The 18,701-nt window shown below is 42.4% G+C and overlaps 1 protein-coding gene and 1 pseudogene across 2 annotated transcripts in view; one reads left to right on the forward strand and one right to left on the reverse strand.

The window, feature by feature from the left end:
* Positions 1-9,592: 9,592 nt before the first annotated feature.
* LOC122733968 lies at positions 9,593-14,165 on the reverse strand (annotated as a pseudogene).
* A 1,486-nt stretch (positions 14,166-15,651) lies between these two features.
* Positions 15,652-18,701, forward strand: part of MTM1 (myotubularin 1) — a 110,097-nt gene continuing 107,047 nt past the window's right edge. The window contains exon 1 of one of the 2 annotated variants that reach the window (XM_043974301.1): positions 15,652-15,966. The gene's annotated coding sequence lies outside the window, so the exon portion shown is untranslated. The remainder of the gene's footprint in view (positions 15,967-18,701) is intronic. The other variant, XM_043974300.1, reaches the window with a different exon arrangement.

Below are 18,701 nucleotides of genomic sequence, written 5' to 3' on the forward strand. Positions count from 1 at the left end.
GAAATATTGGAAAAACAACTGACCTGGAAAATAGATCAAGGAGAAATAATTGACACTTACTAGCTGTGTGACCCTGGGCAAGTCACTTAACCCTCATTGCCCCACAAAAAAAAAAAATGGAAAGAATCTATTGATCACCTCCTGAAAGAGATACCAGAATGAAAACTCCCAGGAATTTTATAGCCAAATTCCAGCTCCCAGGTCGAGTAGAAACTATTGCAAGCAGCTAGAAAGAAATCATTCACATATCATGGAGGCACAGTCAGGATCACACAAGATTTAGCTGCTTCTACTTTAGAGGATCAGAGGGCTTGGAGTATTATATTCCAGAATGCAAAGAAGCTAGGATTACAACTAAGAATAACCTAGCCAGCAAAACTGAGTATATATAATCAGTCGGGGGAAAATGGATATTTAATGAAATAGAGGACTTTCAAGCATTCCTGATGAAAAGAGCAGAGCCGAATAGAAAATCTGACTTACATTTTTATATGGGAACTTGATAGTTGCAATTCCTAAGTACTTTGTAATTATTAGGGCAGTTAGAAGGAGTATATACTGGAAGAGGGCATGGGTATGAGTTGACTTTGATGGGACGATATTCAAAAAACTAAAATTAAGGGGTTAGAAAGCAGGATGCACTAGGAGAAAGGGAAAGGGAGAGGTAAGATGGGGCAAGTTATCTCACAAAGAGAGACACAAAAGGAAGAGCTTTTACAGTGGAGGAGAAGATGGGGGGTGGGTAGCACTTGAACCTTATTCTCATCATAATTGGCTCAAAGAGGGAATAACTTACACCTCTATTGGATATGGAAATCTGTCTTACCCTACAGGAAAGTAGGAAGGAAAGGGAATAAGAGAAGGGGAAAGGAGTTGATAGAAGGGAGGGTGGATTAAGGTATGTGGTAATTGGAAGCAAAACAGACTTTTGAGGAAGGACAAAGTAAAGAGAGAGAGAAGGATAAACAGGAGAAAATAAGAGGGAGGGAAATGCACAGTTAATAATCATAATTGTGAATGTGAGCGGGATGAACCTGCCCATTAAAAAAAGTGGATAGCAGAATGGATTAAAAATCAGAATCCAACAATATGTTGTTTATAAGAAATACACTTGAGGGACAGCTAGGTGGCACAGTGGATAGAGCACTGGCCCTGGATTCAGGAGAACCTGAGTTCAAATCCAGCCTCAGACACTTGACACTTACTAGCTGTGTGACCCTGGGCAAGTCACTTAACCCCAATTGCCCCACCAAAAAAAAGGAAAGAAAAAAGAAATACAGTTGAAATAGACATACACAGTAAAAATAAGGGGCTGGAGAAGAATCTATTATGCTTTAGCTGAGATAAGAAAAAAGCAGCAGTAGCAATCATGACTCAGACAAAGCAAAAGCAAAAAAGAGATAATTAAAAGAAGTAAGCAGGAAACATATATATATATATATATATATATATATTTATTTATTTATTTATTTATTTATTTATTTATTTTTGCTAAAAAGTACCATAGACAATGAAGTGATATCAATACTCAAAGGCATAGCATCTAAATTCTTAAAGGAAAAGTTAAATGAGTTACTGGAGGAAATAAACAATAAAACTATATTAGTGGGGGACCTCAACTTTCCCCTCTCAGAACTAGATAAATCTAACCAAAAATAAATAAGAAAGAAGCTAAGGTGATGAGTACAATTTTAGAAAAGGTAGATATGATAGAACTCTGGAGAAAATTGAATGGGAATAGAAAGAAATACACCTTTTCTCAGCTATACATGACACCTTCACAAAAATTGGCCATGTATTTAGGGCATAAAAACCTCATAAGCAAAACCAGAAAAAGCAGAAATATTAAATGCATCCTTTTCAGACCACAATGCAATAAAAATTATATTCAATAAAGAGCTATGGAAACACAATTAGATTAATTGGAATTAACTGGAATATAATTAATTGGAAACTAATCCTAAAGAATGAGTGGGTCAAAGAATAAATCATAGAAATAATCAATAATTTCATTAGAGAAAATGAGAGCAATGAGATAACATACCAAATTTTTGGGATGCAGCCAGAGTAGTACTTAGGGGAAATTTTATATCTCTAAATACATCAATAAAATAAAGAGCAGATCAATGAACAGGGCATACAACTAAAAAACTAGAAAAAGAACAAATTAAAATCTCCAATTAAACACAAAATTGGAAATCCTGAAAATCAGAGGAGAGATTTATAAAACTGAAAGTAAGAAAACCATTGAACTAATAAATAAAAGGAGGAGCTGGTTTTATGAAAAACCCAATAAAGTAAAATAAGCAGAACCAGGAGAACATTGCACACAGCAACAGCAATATTTAAAACACTATTAAAAACACCAGAAAGCATAGGAATAAATGCAGCTTTCTTTACCATTCTTAGTTTTTTGGGTCTGTGTTTTCTTTTGCAACATGGCTAATATGGAAATATATTTTGCATGACTGCAGATGTATAATCTATATCAAATTGCTTGCCTTCTCAAGGATGGGAAGGGAAGGGAATTTGGAACTCATTTAACATTTGTTTTTTAAAGACAAATGTTACAATATTTTGGTTACGTATAATTGAGAAAAATGTAAAATAACTTTTTACATGTAATTGAGAAAAAAATAAAATAAAATAAAAAAGAAATAACATTTGGCAGACCAGCAAAACAAAACAAAATACCCAGAATACACCAAAGGGCTAAGTGTTAATGACTCTCTGACAGTTGGTGACAGCTATGTCCTTGACAAGACCTTATGAGTTATTTTCTATTCGCTCTGATGTGCCTATATCATGGAACCCTGGCAGGCAATGGTTGGGGCTGTACCTACTTCCCTGCACCAAATGGGTGTTTATCTGAATCATGAAAATGCGTCAATACCATTATCAGGCCAGGCAATGGGTTATCCCACTGGACATCAACTCCAGGTGCTATTTGCAGAAGAAATACAATCATCCCTTCTTCCTTCAGCTTCAACCCAGATACCTAGGGGTATGCTCAGACCTTCTTGGGGCTGGGGCAAGATTATATTCCTTAGTCTCCTCCAGCCCACCCAATTCCAGCCACCATTTAAAATGTTTAAATAATTACCTATTAAATTAAATACCTATTCCCTCCCCTTTTCAGTAGGACACTCACCATACCTTCCTCGTGGGCCAGTTCTAAGATTTTCATCATCCCCATCCACTGAGCCCACTTACATACTGAATGCATCCCCTGTAGTGGAGAGAGGGTTGTTTTAATTGTTAGGAAGACCTGGATTGAAGTCTTGTTTCTGTCACACAGAAAACCTTGCCGAAGTTGCTTAAATTCTCAGCACTCCAGGAAAATCTCTATAAAGTGCCATAATTTAATGACAAGTTGGAGACCTGCATCAGTGGAGGGAATTTCCCACATTTACGAAATCATGGGTCTGGACCCCCCCAAAAAGAAAAGAAAATACATGTACTACCAAATGCAGGGCTAGCATGAGAAAGGCAGTTTCTAAGCCTTGGAGCATTATACAAATGGAAGCTGCCTTGGTGGTGCTGGTAGTTATTATTCTGTCTCTCTCCATCCCCAACCCCAAAGGACACCTGCTCCCCCAGACATCCCGATGCTTTTTAAAGGCATGTAGACTGGAGCAGAGCAATACCCCACCCCCAGCAATTCCTCCCAATGCCCAGCATTCAATCCTGCCACCACTTGGAATGAGGCTGGATTTTTTATTAGCATGGGTAATCTATCCTGTCTGGAAGGAAATTCCAAAAAGAGAATTGCTAAGCCTCCCTCCTCACTGACCTTTAATAAGCATGTGACATAACTAGCCTGTTTCACTGGAGGCTCTCATAGCACCTTTTACAAGGTTTGCCTTAGTGATCATTTTATTCTTCAAAAAGTACAAGGGAAGAAGAGGGAGAAAATCCTGTTCTAGATTTTATTCTTATCCATTAAGGCAGAACTGGTTGCTGGCGTAGAAATGATGCTTGGAGTTTGTGATAGTGAGATCCAGGCATAGTTACGCATTTATTCTCGATTTGGGGAGAGGAGATTTCAAAGGGTTCCAAGGATGGATAGGATCCCGTGGACTAAAATTCTCTGGGAAAAGAGAGAAATGTGGATATGGAGAGCTCATTAACCAAAGAAATCTGCATGGGATGCTATCAAGACCAGGTAACAGAGAATGAATGAGTGGGGCATGGTCTCATAACAGTGTCAGGAGGGCTTATGGCCAGAATGAGCTGAGGCTGTTGACAAAGGAGATAAGGACAGCAAAAAGGGAGGATTTGGTCACGTTGGAAAAAAGGAAAAGGACTTTTGCTTGGAGCTGCTGGTACATTGATAACTGACAACTGGTAGAGATGACCAAACTGGCCAGTGCTTACTTTGCTTCTGTTTTCTTGGCCAAGGAGACCTTTGTACTGGAAATGACAGGACAAAAAGGACTAACTGGGAGTTGATACCCACTAATAAGAAAGGAAATAGTTATGGAGCATCTAGCTGCTCTTAATGAATTCAAGTCACCTGGCCCAGATGAACTATATACTTGGGTACAGAAAAAACAGGCAGATGCCCAGCATGTGGTAAATACTTAATACACATTTATTGACAGTAAAGAGATGGTTGAGGAACATCTACAAATGGAAGTGATTACAAAGTGATTACAAAGAGTCATCAAGAACAGGTCATTACAGACTAAACTTCTTTTCTTTTTTTGACAGGACTGCCAAACTCATGGGTGGGAGAAATACAATAGACATAGGTTTTGGCAAAGATTTTTGTAAGCTATTTTGTGGAGAAAATAAAGAGATGTGGGCTGACCTATAATTCACCTAGACTGATTCAGAACTGGTTGGATGGCAGGTCTCAAAGAATAGTGTTTGAGGGGGCATCTAGGTGGTGCAGTGGATAAAGCACTGGCCCTGGATTCAGGAGGACCTGAGTTCAAATCCGGCCTCAGACACTTGACACTTACTAGCTGTGTGACCCTGGGCAAGTCACTTAACCCTCACTGCCTTGCCCCCCAAAAATAATGTTTGAATGTTCTTGTAACAGAAGGTCTCCAGTGGAGTACCACAGGGGTCAGTTCTTGGCTCCACCCCATTTAACATCTTCATTAATGGTTGTATAAAGGTACAGATGACACAGTCATCATATTTCAAGGTGATACAGAGCTGGGAGGCACAGTTAACATACTGGATGCCCCCGTCAGAAACCAAAAAAAGATTCTGACAAGCTAGAAACAGAGGCATGTATACAGGATATGGCAGGTATGCCCAGTATCTTTCTGATGTCTCAAGGCAATGCTATTCTGTCTCATTTTTAAAGTCAAGTTTAGTTGTTAATTTTTAAAATTAAGTTTATGTTTTAGGGGTTTGGGGTTTATCTGATAAATAAAAATAACATCTTCTGTATTTAATAAAATAAATGTTTGCCTTAAAAAAATAAGTTGGTAAGTACATTCCCTAATGAAATGTTATATATACCTATGGTGAGAGCATTGGGCTGAATCTACTAAGATGAAATTCTATAAGGATAAAGGTACTTGGGTACAAAAAAATCAACTTTACAAGTAGAAGATGGAAAAGGCCTGCCTAGAAAAGACTGTCTGAAAAAAGATCTGGAGGGCTTAGTGAACCAAAAGTTTAATATGAGTCAGTAATGTCATGTGGCAGCCCCCAAAAGCTAAAGAAATATTAAGCCAAAAAAGCTAAAGAAATATTAAGACACACCTGGCTTCCTGGAATCAGGAGGTTCCTCTGTATTTTGCTCTTGTCAGACCTCATCTTGGGTACTGTATTCAGTTCTGAGCACCATAGTTCAAGAAGGACACTGTTAAGCTAATATGCAGAGAAGGGTAACCCGGATGACAAAGGGCCTTGAATCCATGAATACTGGCTGAAGAAATTTGGGATGCTTAACTCAGAAAAGAGAATATTCACATAGTTCAAAGGCTGTCATATGGAAGATAGATTAGACTTGTTTTGTTTGGCCTCAGTGGGGAGCATCAGAAACAATGGGTAGAAGTTGCAAAGAGGAAAGTTTAAGCTTGATGCCAGGAAAAAACTTTTAATTAGACCTGCCCCCAAACAGAATGGGCTATTGCCTTGAGAGGTGGTAAGTTCCCCTCTTAAGCAGCTAGCTGGTGCAATGGAGAGAACAGTAGGCCTAGAGCTGGGAAGGCATCGTTCAAATCTGACCTCAGACACTTAGTAGCTGTGTGACCCTGGGCAAGTCACAATCTCTGTCTGCCTCAGTTTCCTCATGGTGATAATAGTAGCATAGTTCCTGGCACTTAGTAGGTGCTTAATAAATGCTTCTTCCTTTCCCCTCTTTGGAAGTCTTCAAGGAGAGGATGAATATGTTGTAGATGCTTTTTAGTATGGATTAGATTAGATGGTAACTAAAGTCCCTTCCACAGAAGGATTCTATAGAAAGGAAGTCTTTCTCCCCAGACTGTTAGTATACATAGGGAGCCTTCTGATTTAAACATAACATGGCTCTTTGTACTGAGAGATGATATTGACAATGGAGTGAGCTGGGCTTTCGTGTGTGGTGGCAGCCAGCTGGGTGGTTAACATAGCAACAGGTATGTCTGGTGGAGTCCACGTATGCTGTAACCAGAGCAGCCCATACATGTCAGTATTATGACAGAGCATTCACTGTGGTTACTGATGGGGCTGGAAGCATCCTAACTTCTAATGGAATGAATTCTTTTTATGTTGTTGTTGTTTTTAATTTTTTCTCAAGTACATGTAAACAAAAATGTTGAACATTCTTTTTTAAAAATATTTGGAGTTCCAGGGGGCAGCTAGGTGGTGCAGTGGATAGAGCACTGGCCCTGGAGTCAGGAGGACCTGAGTTCAAATGCAGCCTCAGACACTTAACACTTACTAGCTGTGTGACCCTAGGCAAGTCATTTAACCCCAATTGCCTCACCAAAAAACCCAAAACAAAACAAAACAAAACAAAATTTGGAGTTCCAAATTGTCTCCCTCCATCCCTCCTTGAAAAGGCAAGCAATTTGATAGAGATTATACTTGTGCAGACATGCATAACATTTCCATATTAGCCATGTTGCAAAAAGAAAAAAGACCAAAAAATCCAAGAAAAATAAAAAAAGTTTAAGAGAAAGTCTGCTTCAGTCTGCATTCAGACTCCATCAGTTCTTTCTCTGGAGATAGCATTTTTTCATCAAAAGTCCTTCAAGAATTGTCTTAGATCATTGTGTTGCTGAGAATAGCTAAGTCATTCACAGTTGACCATTGTACAATATTGCCAGTACAGTGTACACTGTTCTCCTGATTCTGTTCACTTCACTTCATATCAGTTTGTGCAAGTATTCCCAGGATCCTCCTGCTCATCATTTCATACAGCATAGTAGTATTCCATCACAATCTTATACCACAACTTGTTCAGCCATTCCCCAATCGATGGACATCTCCTCAATGTCCAGTTCTTTGCCACCACTAAAAGAACTGCTAGAAATATTTTTGTACAAGTAGGTCCTTTGCCCTTTTCTTTGACCTCTTTAGGATATAGACCTAGTAGTGGTATTGCTGAATCAAAGGGTATACACAGTTTAATAGCCCTTTGGGCATAGTTCCAAATTGTACTCCAGAATGGTTGGATCAGTTCACAACTCCACTAACAGTGTACTAGTGTGCCTATTTTCCCACATCCCCGCCAACATCTGTCATTTTTGTTTTCTGTCATGTTAGCCAATCTGAAAGGTAAGGTGGTACCTGAGAATTGTTTTAATTTGCATTTATCTAATCAATAGTGATTTAGAGAATTTTTTCCATATGACTATAGATAGCTTTGGTTTCTTCTTCTGAAAACCGCCCAACAGAATGAATTTTTTTCTAATCATAAAAGTATTTTATTATTTTCTAGTTACATGTAGAGATAGTTTTCAACATTTGTTTTCCTAAGATTTCTAGTTTCAAATTTTTCTCCCTCCCTCCCCCCTCCCCAAGACAGCAAGCAATCTGATATAGGTTATATATGTACAATCACATTAAACATATCTCTGTGCTGTGAAAGAAGAATCAGAGCAAAAGGGAAAAACCTCAGAAAAAGTAGAAATAGTATGGTTCAGTCTGCATCTAGCTTCCATAGTTCTTTTTTTTTCTGAATTTGGAGAGGATTTTCCATCATGAGCCCTTTGGAACTAACAGAATGAATTCTAACTGATAAAGGCTAGGGTCATTACCTAGAGCCATAATCAGGAATCTTGGCACCTGGGGCAAATTCAGTTGTGGGTTAGGGCCGTGGTGACAATAGAAAAGATATTCTGACTCTGCATAAAGTGATGCTGGGAGATGAAGGCAGCTCATCTCCTGAAGGGTCTAGACTGAAACCTCAGAGGCATTGGGAGGGTAAGTGGAGGCCCGAGAGAGGGGCACCACAACCAATAGACTCTAGGAATGAAGGTCCTAGGTGTGGCTGTGCCATGTAGGGTATAGGTTGGCAGAGAAATGCAAAGTGAGGTAGAGAGACAATGGTTGCCCCACCCGGACTGAATGCTGGCACACTGGAGCAAAGCATCCTATGCTAACTGGTCTACCTAACTCCTAGCCTGAGGCTCTTTCTACTACTTACTCCAGGTTCCCTCAAATGACTGATAATAGCAAAAGACTAAGAGAGAGAAGCTGGCCCAGATTCTTGAGGGAGAGAGAATGGCTGGGGGGGGGGGGGAACGACAGAGACTCAGAGACAGAGACACAGAGACTCAGAGACAGAAACACAGAGACATAGAGAGACAGAGAAACAGAGAAGGACAGAGAGATTAAAGCAAGCATTTTCAGGGAAGCTTTCCAGGAGCTATTATCATATCATATCATATTCCATTCACTATGTAGCAAAGTCAACTTTTTACTGGGTCACAGGGAACCAACCAGTGTCTGTCTCAGGGTGATAAAGAGGACCCTTGGTCTCTCTGGCACAGATCTTCTAAGCATATAAGCTGCTATCTTTTCCTACTTAGAGACTGTAGGAATGCAGTCATGAACTTTGACCTTGACTTCCTACATGGGTGTGCCTCAGCCACCCTAAGCCGACTCATCTTGGTCTCTACTGAAGAGCCCAGTTCAATCAACCTCTACTCTTGCCCTGTTGCCTAATAAACAAATAAACTTGAACGAAATGAGCTTCTTACCTCCTGCCTCTTCCCTAGGAAGTCAGCCTGTATGTGAGCCCACAGTGGCAAGTGTGGTTTTGGATTTCTGTGGCCCCAGGCAGGGAGGTCCTCACTGGTCCTATGTGATCCTGGCAGGGCCAGCCTGAACTTCTGTTTTCAGAGTCCAGGATACTTCCCTAAGCACCAGATCACTCCTGGGACTGGCTTCACTTAGTTCATGGATGCTCTAAATCAGAGGCATCAAACTCACAGGGCCAGAAGAATGAGTAGAATAACTGCAAGAGGGTCAGTTGGTCAATGGCATGATCAACTCATGGACACTGGCCAGCCACCTGAGTGATGAATAGCTTTGTGGCAGGCTGAACAGGATGAACATGCAGGCCAAGTCCTCATTATACTTGGCCAAAGGCTTCCAAGCACAGGTCTGTCCAAGGGAGATGTTGTTGGGAGGCCCAAATTCAGCCCTGGCCCCCTCCAGGCTCAGCTAGGGTAGGGAGGGTGGGCATGAGCACGAGAGAACCTTCAGGCAGACACAGCAGGCTGGGACCCCAGTGCTCCTCCTGCAGCTCCTGTTTGTGAAGGACCTGGAATCTGTGGCCAACTGTCTGCTGGACAAGTCCCAGGCCCTCTGTGTCCAGTTCCTTCAGAATCATCAGGTCAGCATTCAGGCTATTGTGTCCTCAGAATAAATGGGAAGCTCCAGGGCTCCCACAGGCCCACCCCTTGCACTGGGTACATGGGAGAGTGCTCCCAGGCACACTGACCCTCTTCTACTGACTGATGCTCTTGGGGAAAAGGAGGAAAACCAGTTCCTGGGAAGAGGTTTCATGTCAAGTTGCTTCCGGATTTTGTTGGCCTCCTCCAAGCTCTTCTTGTGCAGGTCACTCTCAATGTCTGTGGAGGAGTCCGTAGTGCTCAGCTCACAGGAGAGCTCAGGAGGATGGTTCTCAGAACCCTATCTCGAAGGAGCAGCTGTGATCTCCTCACCCGCAGTCAAGACTCTTCTTTGCTAACAGTCTAGTTGTTCAGCTTCTGCATGTTGAGGAGCATCATCTGTAATGCCCAGGTCAGGGCCACAGCAGAGTTTCTCTACCAGCCACAAGACCCTCAGGCAGGGCAGATCCTTCAGGGAGAAGAGCTAGGCCAGGCTGGGGAGGCTTTGTCCATTGATAAAGGTCACTCAGGTTCAGGCAGTGGCTCACAGGCTCCAGGATGGAGACACTGGTGACACTGAGTGTGATCGCTTTGATTCTGGGCAAGTGTCATCAGATGGAAATATCAGTAAGGTGGCCCTGAGGGCTCAGTGGGTGAGCTTGGGAACAAGTGACAGACCCCTGCTAGACCACAGCTGCTCAGGGAGACATACTATATTGATGTCATTAGGAAGTGTTTAAAAAAATAAAGATATAATACAACAAAGATAACATTAATTTGTGGTTTTCTATGTCAGTATGCGGCCTGGGATCCATTTCTGGTTTTTTGGTTTTTTGTTTTTGTTTTTGTTTTTAATGTATAAGGTATTTTATTTTTTCCGTTACATGTAAAGATAGTTCTCAACTTTTGTTTATACAAGCTTTACAATTTCAGATTTTTCTCCCTCCCTCCCCTCCCTCCCCTCCCTCCCCCCTCCCCTAGACAGCAGGTAATCTGATATAGGTTATGTCTATATATCTCTGTACATATAGATATAGATATAGATATATACACATACATATATATACACATAATAACATTAATCCTATTTCTGCATTAATCCTGTTACAAGAGAAAAAATCAGAGCAGTGATGCAAAACCTCAAAATAGAAAAAACATTTCTGTTTGTTTGGTAGGACTGCTCTACAGTAGTGGGGGGTTCAAACTATATATAGTACTGCGACACCCCCACTTCACCCCCAAAGTAGCCCTGGAAAACCAAGCTTGTTTCTGAAGGGTCCTCTCTGGTCCTAGAAAACTGTATACTAAAGGAAGACACAAAGCTGAAGTAGAAGACCAGCTGTTAGAGGGGGAAAGTGAGACCCTGATCACTTGTTTACCCTTGGATGTATAAAAAAAATTATTATTCATAACTATATCTAACCTGGAAAAATGATATAATTTTGGACTTATGAAAAATCATAGGTTTAGAAAAATTATAATTGGGCTGCAAGTCCTGCCGCGGTCACCATTCAAATGTGAGAATATTTTAAATGACTAGGACTAATTTGAGGCTAAAGCTGACTGGAGGACTAATCTGGGGTTGTTGACTCACTGGCTATCTGACTGCTATTCACTTAGCATGGGCCGTTTCTAAAGTTCCACCACACTGCTCCACTTCCAAATTGATAAGCTAAAGATTAAGAAGCCTCTTAGCTAAATAATCAAAGCAGAGTTTATTTATGAGATACTATTGAAAATTAAGAATACAGGGAAATAAAAGGTACAACCTGACTGCATTGCAGTGCGTCTCTTTCCACTCTGTCTCTTTCCCACCTGCTGGGCCTAGAACTTTTTTTAATACAATAAGGGCCTTAGCCGCCTCTCGCCTTAGGGCACTCAGGTACTTTCTTCTAATTCCTCTTAATCTTCACTTTCTCCAACCTGTACCCTGTGCTGACCACTTCTGTGCTCTCTGCTGCCTCCTGTTCAGTCTGTCTTCCTCAGCAAGGAAAATCTTAGCACATGTAGTCAAACCTTCCATCTTTTGTTATCTACTGAAACCCTTGTGTCCGAAACTCCATAACAAGAAAGATCCAGCACAATTTGGGGGTTTTACTCACTCTTTCACACTGTCTTGGCTTCACAGGCCTCACCCAGAAAACCTAGATAAATGCATGTGTGCTACATCCCTGAGACCATCTCCCCACATGAATGAATTCCCAGGCACAGTCAGATTCTTCCTCCTTTGCTTCCTGGCTGCTCCCGACAAGCATTTCAAGGTGTCACTCCCAGCAGGTATCATCAGGTTTTGTTGTGTTTATTTGGGGTCACAGGTTTGGGGGGGGCGGTGTTCTCTTGCAAATTTTTCCATGATGTTATTTCATTAAATACATTTGCTTTGAACTAATTGTATCTTCCGGCTGACTTGAGAAGAAGTAAACACAACCTTGAACCTGGGAAGCTTATTTTTGGAGTCCCAGGTTCTATAGCAGAATGTGTAAAGGACAGTAAAGCAACTAGGTGGTGCAGTGGATAGAGTGTTGGATCTGGATTTAGGAAGGTCTGAGTTAAAATCCGACCTCAAACTGTGTGACCCTGAATTCTGTGACCTTGGGCAAGTCACTTACCCTCTGTTTGCCTCAGTTTCTTCCACTATAAAATGGAGATAATAACAGCACCTGCCTCCCAGGGTTGTTGTGAGGATTAAAGGAATCTTCATAAAGTGCTTAGCACTTTACCTTTCCAGTCTTATTTCAAATTAGGGGAAAGAAAGGAAAGGTAGGTTGTAGCCTGGGTGGAGAGGAGAGGCTAAAGAGTTTTTTGTTTATCCGAGAAGCAACAGGCCCACTGAAGAAGACTCTTGAGCAGGGAATTGGCATAATCAGACCGGTGTCTTTGAACACTGAGTTTGATAGCTATGTGGAAAATGTATTAGAGAGGCAAGAGACTGGAAGCAAGGAAACTAAATGAGAAACTATTGCAATAGTCCAGGAGACAGGGCTGCTTAGTCAGCACTCTGTCTAACTGTAGATGATAATTTGGGCACTGACCCTTTTTCAGTAATATTTTCCCATGATCGTTTTATATTGAATCCTCTCTTGTGTTCTGCTGTGTACATGTCAATATTTTTTCCCTTGTCTTGTTTTGTATTTAAGTTTAAAATTTTTTCCCCAGTGTCAATGGCTAGTCTGTACAGTTCACTAAGGAAGCCCTGTAATGTTCTAGGGCTTAATATAATCCGAACAGTAGCATCTGAAGGGCCTGGTCATCTGGAGGGAATTTTTCTTCCATTTGGATTCCGTGAAGGACACTTTCCATGACACTGAGGAATAACTTAGGTGAATATGTCTTCTTTTTCTAAACCTCATTTGATATTAATACTCAGAGGATCATTGAGCAAAGTTATCTCCATGATGACATTTGTCATAGCATCTAAAATTCATTTGGCATCCCCAAAATAGGAAGTGTATTTATATAACTTGATTCTCCACTCTGAATCCAAGAGAATGCTACAACATACCTTTCTAGGCATTGAAGAGAAAAGAGCCTCTCTTTTTCATCTTTTAGTAACATAAGCACAACAGCTGTCTCAACTGAGCAGCTGTTTACCAGAGGACTTTGCCCTCTGCCAGGCACACACACACTCTTTAAAGCCTGTTAAAAGCAGGGCAGAGGGTAACCAGTCCCCGTTCTAGGATCAACAGTCAGATTCCAGTGTGTCACTTCCCCCCTGAGTCTTGCCTGACCACTTAGATTATACTTTCCCCAGGGCTCTCCTGTGAGGTCTGAGTCTCTGGTCCCTGACCCCTATTTCTGTGTTTGGATTCCCAAACAGCCTGTGCCCTTTTGACCAATCTACACTTCTAACAATGACTGCAGACTTCTGCATACTCAGACTTCACATCTTGCCTTTTTTTCTCTGATTTGATTGGATGCTGGCCTAGCTTCATTCTCTGGGATTCATAGCAACTGTGTGATCTCATTTATAGTTACAGGAACTCCTAGTTGTGATGTTTTTTATCTCATCCAGATGCCTGGAATGCACTACCTCCTTACCTCAGACTCCTGGAATCTCTGGTTTCCTACAAGTTTTAGTTCAAGCATCACCTACTACAGGAGTCCTTTCCTGGTCCCCTCCCCGCAGCAGGCTTCCACTCCAAGGATACATTGCATTTGATTTGTCTAGGTCTTTTTTTATATCCATAAAATCAGGTTGTCTCTCCAGTTGGAATGTAAGCTACTTGAGGTCCCAACCTGTCTTGGTATCCCTGGTGTTTAGTACAGTGCCTGGTGAGTAGTAGGCCCTTAATGTTTATTGGTGGATGAACAGATGGATGGATCTGTCACCCTCTCTGCTAAGCCCCTCTTTGCCAGCTCTGTCCCATTGCCGTCCATATTGTAATACTCATAAGGGCTTCCAGGAATGGGGATTATTAACCTCACCCTTTGGATAAATGCCACCACCCACTGGTTTGGTTTTACTCCAGAAGAAATTGACTAAAATTAAAATGAGAACCATCTTACCCATCATCACCACTTTTCAAGGCTTCATGTCTGGCCTAGCAACAGGACTGGCTGTTGATAGTAGTCGTGTGTCCATGCTTGCTGTGGAAGTAGAATGGATGGCATTTTCTCTTTTTCCCCTCCTACTTTCTACTTACTTTCACTGCCCTCCCATCTTCTCCTTTCCCCCACCTCGAAAGAAATTATGGAGAAAGGGCTTCCCTTCCAATGATTACACAGCTAATATGTATTCTTGGTAGGATTTGAATCCAGGTCTTCCTGACTTCAAATCTGGCTGGCCATGCCCTATTATCAATTGTCATATTATCATGGTGGGATTTTAGTGCAGTGTTGTGGAAATAACTATGGCCTGGGGGAGGAGGGAGCTGAAGGCATAACTACACCAATAACTAACTAGCTATATGACTTTAAGCAAAGTACTTCCTCATTCTGCTCCTCAGTTGGACTAAGATCCCATCCAGTTCAGACATTCTATGGTAATGAGCCCATACAGAGGAACTAAGACAGATAAGAGGAAGACATAGCAACTTGCCTATGTAAGTGTGTCAGGTAAATTCTAGTACATTTGATTGCAACTTTAAACTGCTCGAGTACACCTAATGGAAGTCTGAAAGTTACCTAAAATGGGCCGTTGCTCACAACTTAAACAAAATTAAAGGGGACACAGAAGCGTTGCTACCTTCTACCTCTCAAGAGAGTACAAGAAAAGTCGACTACCTCTAACCATGAAGAGCCTTAATGTGGCGGCCAGGTGGGTAACCTGTAGAATCATTGTATTAGGCAGTGACGTTTCTTTTTTCTTTTTCTTTTTTCTTTATCTCACCTTTATACATCTTCTTTCCAGTTTAAATGGTCTGGAAGGTCATTTGCCGCGAAGACCCTAAGAGGAAAATTTCTATTGTGGGTTTTCCTCTGTGCAACGAAAGGAGGAACTATCTCAAAGAAATCCTGGCGTTCTGAACTACATTTCCCAGAAGAGCCCGTTCTGCCTCTAGTGCAGTTGAGAAAGTGAAGAGAAGTTACTCCCTCCCGCTACATTGTACACTACAACTCCCAGCAGGTCCTGGGGCTTCCCGGGCCCTCCATGACTGAAGAGGTTTCCCAAAAGCCATCGGGGCAATTTTCCCGGCCAATCATGTAAGAGAAGAGAGACCGGGACAAGGAGGAGACCCTTTCCTGTACCCTTGATTCTGTTCCACCCAGCACCCGCCTCCCCCCCCTTCCCCCCTCCGCCCCCCGCTGATCACGTGACAGCCCCCCCCCCCCCTCCAGCCCGTGGGAGGAGAGGAGAGGAGAGGGAGGGGAGGAGAGGAAGGCTGGCGGGGTGGGGAAAGGGAGGAGGAAAGGGAAGGGGGTCGTGAGGGGGCGGAGTGCGGCCCCTGGCGCTGAGCAGCCTTGGCAACAGCAGTGGTGGCGGTGGCCGGGACCGAGGTGCGTCAGGCAGCTGGGGCAGCCTTGGCTCCAGCCCGGGAGGCGAGGACACTCCTTTCTGTGGAGTTGAAGGAGGAGGCGGCAGCGGATCCCCGAGCTTCCTCAGCCTGACTCCTCGGCCTCCCTGCCAACAGGCCCCACCTGCCCCTTTCGGGACCCACGGACGGACGGACGGACGGACACACGCACGGGCAGCCTAACGCCAAGGTGCGGAACGCTCGCTGTCAGGCCCAGGCCGGGGGTGAGCGGACTAGCTGGGCGCCCACGTGCTTCACCCCTTCTTTCTCCCCTCTTAACCTTCCTTCTCTCTTTTTCTCCTCTCTCCTGTCGCCCTCCGTCTTCCCTCCTTTTCTCCATTTCTTCCCCCTCTTTAACCTGCTTCTTTCTCTCCTTTTCCATAATTCTTTCTCTCCTTGCTTTCTTCCCCCTTTTCCATTCCTTTCCCTCTTTCCCCCATTCCTTTTCCCGTCGTTCTCCCCTTCTTGTCCCCCTTCTTTCCCTAGTTTCTCCCTTATTTTACTTCCCCCCTTTTCTTTTCCTCATTCTTCTCTTTCCCATCTTTTTCTCCTATTCTCCTTCTCCTTTCACTTCTTTTCCTCTCTCTTTTCCCTTCGAGCTCCTCTAACCCCCTTCCCCTTATCCTCTCTACACCTGTCCAACGTTCCTCCTAGCCAGTGTCCCTAGAAAAGGGAAAGAAGGACTTTTATAGAGCTTAGAGGAGTAAGATATGAGGGAGTAGGTCAGGCTTTTGGTTTGTAGCTTTCTTGGTCAGTCATTGTGGGATCGGTTTACGGTGGTGTGGGGATCAGCACAACTTCTCTAACCTGTTGCTTTCCTGCTCAGACCCGTTTACTTTGGGCTATCTGTATCGTGGACGGGGAAAAGGAAACCACTTTTTCATCTTGTGGAAAGGCTTTAGCATTTAGGCAAGATTGTCGAGAAAGTTGGCCCTGAAATTCCACAAACTGAAGTATTCTAAAAAGGGAAGCTAGACATTGGCTACTGCCGTTTGTCTTTGCCTTTAATATCCCGGCTGAAAAATGTTTAAGGTTCGTTCTAATTTCCTTTTGAAGATGCTCATTCTATGGTGTCCCGGGAAGAGCCTTGGATTTAAAGTCCAAAGACCTCCTTTGGAATCCTGGCTTTACTATTTTTTATTTTTGGTGAGGCAGTTGGGGTTAAGTGACTTGCCCAGGGTCACACAGCTAGAAAGTGTCAAGTGTCTGAGGCCGCATTTGAACTCAGGTCCTCCTGAATCCAGGGCCAGTGCTTTATCCACAACACCACCTAGCTGCCCCACTGGCTTTATTATTTAATTCTCTCTGTGAGTCCCAGTTTCTTCAAACATAAAATGAGGGGTCTTGGACTGAATGATCCTGAAGGCTCCTTCCTTCTAGCTCTAAATTTCATGATGCTGAAATATTTATGGAGCGTACATATTTTGCCAGATAATACACACAAAGCCAGTCACCTCTCCTCTAGAAGTTAAAACGCTTCAAATCTATATGGAGAAACCTTTTTCTTCTACTTAAAATTGGGAAACTTGCGCTTAACCTACCTACTAATAAGAGAACAGCTTTTGAGTAAGTGTGAGTTTCTGCCTTACTTTGAGAGAATGACTTGTCATTGAAATTGTTGAGGGGAGATTTGAGAGAGAACTTTTAAGAATGATTGCTATCTCCTTACCCCTCCTTACCCCAGTTAAACTTTGATTTGCAGCCAGAAGTATACAATAACAAGGATAATGTGGATTGCTCGTCTTTAATTTGCTGTGTGCTCAGGAAATCCAAACTATTTTAATATGTCCTAAGCAAACCTGATTAGAAAGATCCAAAGTTGGAAGGGACATTAGATGTCATCTTGTCCAAAATTAACATGATATCCTCAGCAATTGGTCATCTACCTTTTGTTTGAAGACCTTCAGTGAGGGGACATTTCCTACCTCTTGAGTCAGCCCATTCCACTTTTGCATAGTTCTGATTATTAAGAAGTTTCTCTTTATGCGTTGTTCCAGGATCCAGCTCTGCAAATTTTCTCCCCTTGCTCCTAGTTCTGCCCTCATTGGTCAAGAAAAATTGGTCTTACCCTTCCAGAGGATGGCTATCTTGTTCCCCCTAAGCATTCTCTGGGCTAAATATCTGTTGTTTCTTCAACCAGTTTTTATACGGTATGCCCATGAGGCCCTTCACTATTCCTGTTGCCCATCTCTGGATGCTCTCTGGCTTTCTAAAATGTGGTACCTCTAACTGAATGCAGTACTCTAGCTGTATGGGACTATGAGATAGCATAGTGAGACCTTCCTAGGCTTGGATTACTATCCCTTCCCTAATGTAGCTTCCGTTCTTGGTGACTTTTTTTATTTCATTGTTGTATAAATGTGTTGAGAAGCACTATAGCATAGTGAATAAAGGGTCAGCTTTGGAGTCAGTATTTGGATCTGATGCTGAAAGAACAGTCAGCAAGCATTTATTAAGCGCTTCCTACTAGCACTTACTGGAAATCCAAAGACAAAAGTGAAACAGTCCCTGCCTTCAAGGAACGGATATACATGCATATACACACATACATATATACACGCAAACATACACACACATACACATACATGGTGCAGCTCGGTGCTACAGTGGATAGAGTGCTGGGCCTGGAGTCAAGAAGACCTGAGTTCAAATGCAGCCTCAGACATACTAGCTGTGTGACCCTGAGCAAGTCACTTCACCCTGTTTGTCTCAGTTTCTTCATCTGTAAAATGAACTGGAGAAGGAAATGGCAAACCACTCCAGTGTCTTTGCCAAGAAAACCCCATATGGACTCACCAAGAGTCAGACAAAACTGAAATAACTGAACAACAACATACACATACTTATGTATGTGTTCATACAGAATACACACAAAATGAATACAAAGTAGTTTTGGAGGGGTTGTATATAGTAGCAGCTTGGGGGGTCGGAAGGGCGTCATGAAGGTGCTTGAATTGAA

The sequence above is a fragment of the Dromiciops gliroides genome, chromosome X (genome assembly GCF_019393635.1).
Source record: "Dromiciops gliroides isolate mDroGli1 chromosome X, mDroGli1.pri, whole genome shotgun sequence".
NCBI lineage: Eukaryota > Metazoa > Chordata > Mammalia > Microbiotheria > Microbiotheriidae > Dromiciops > Dromiciops gliroides.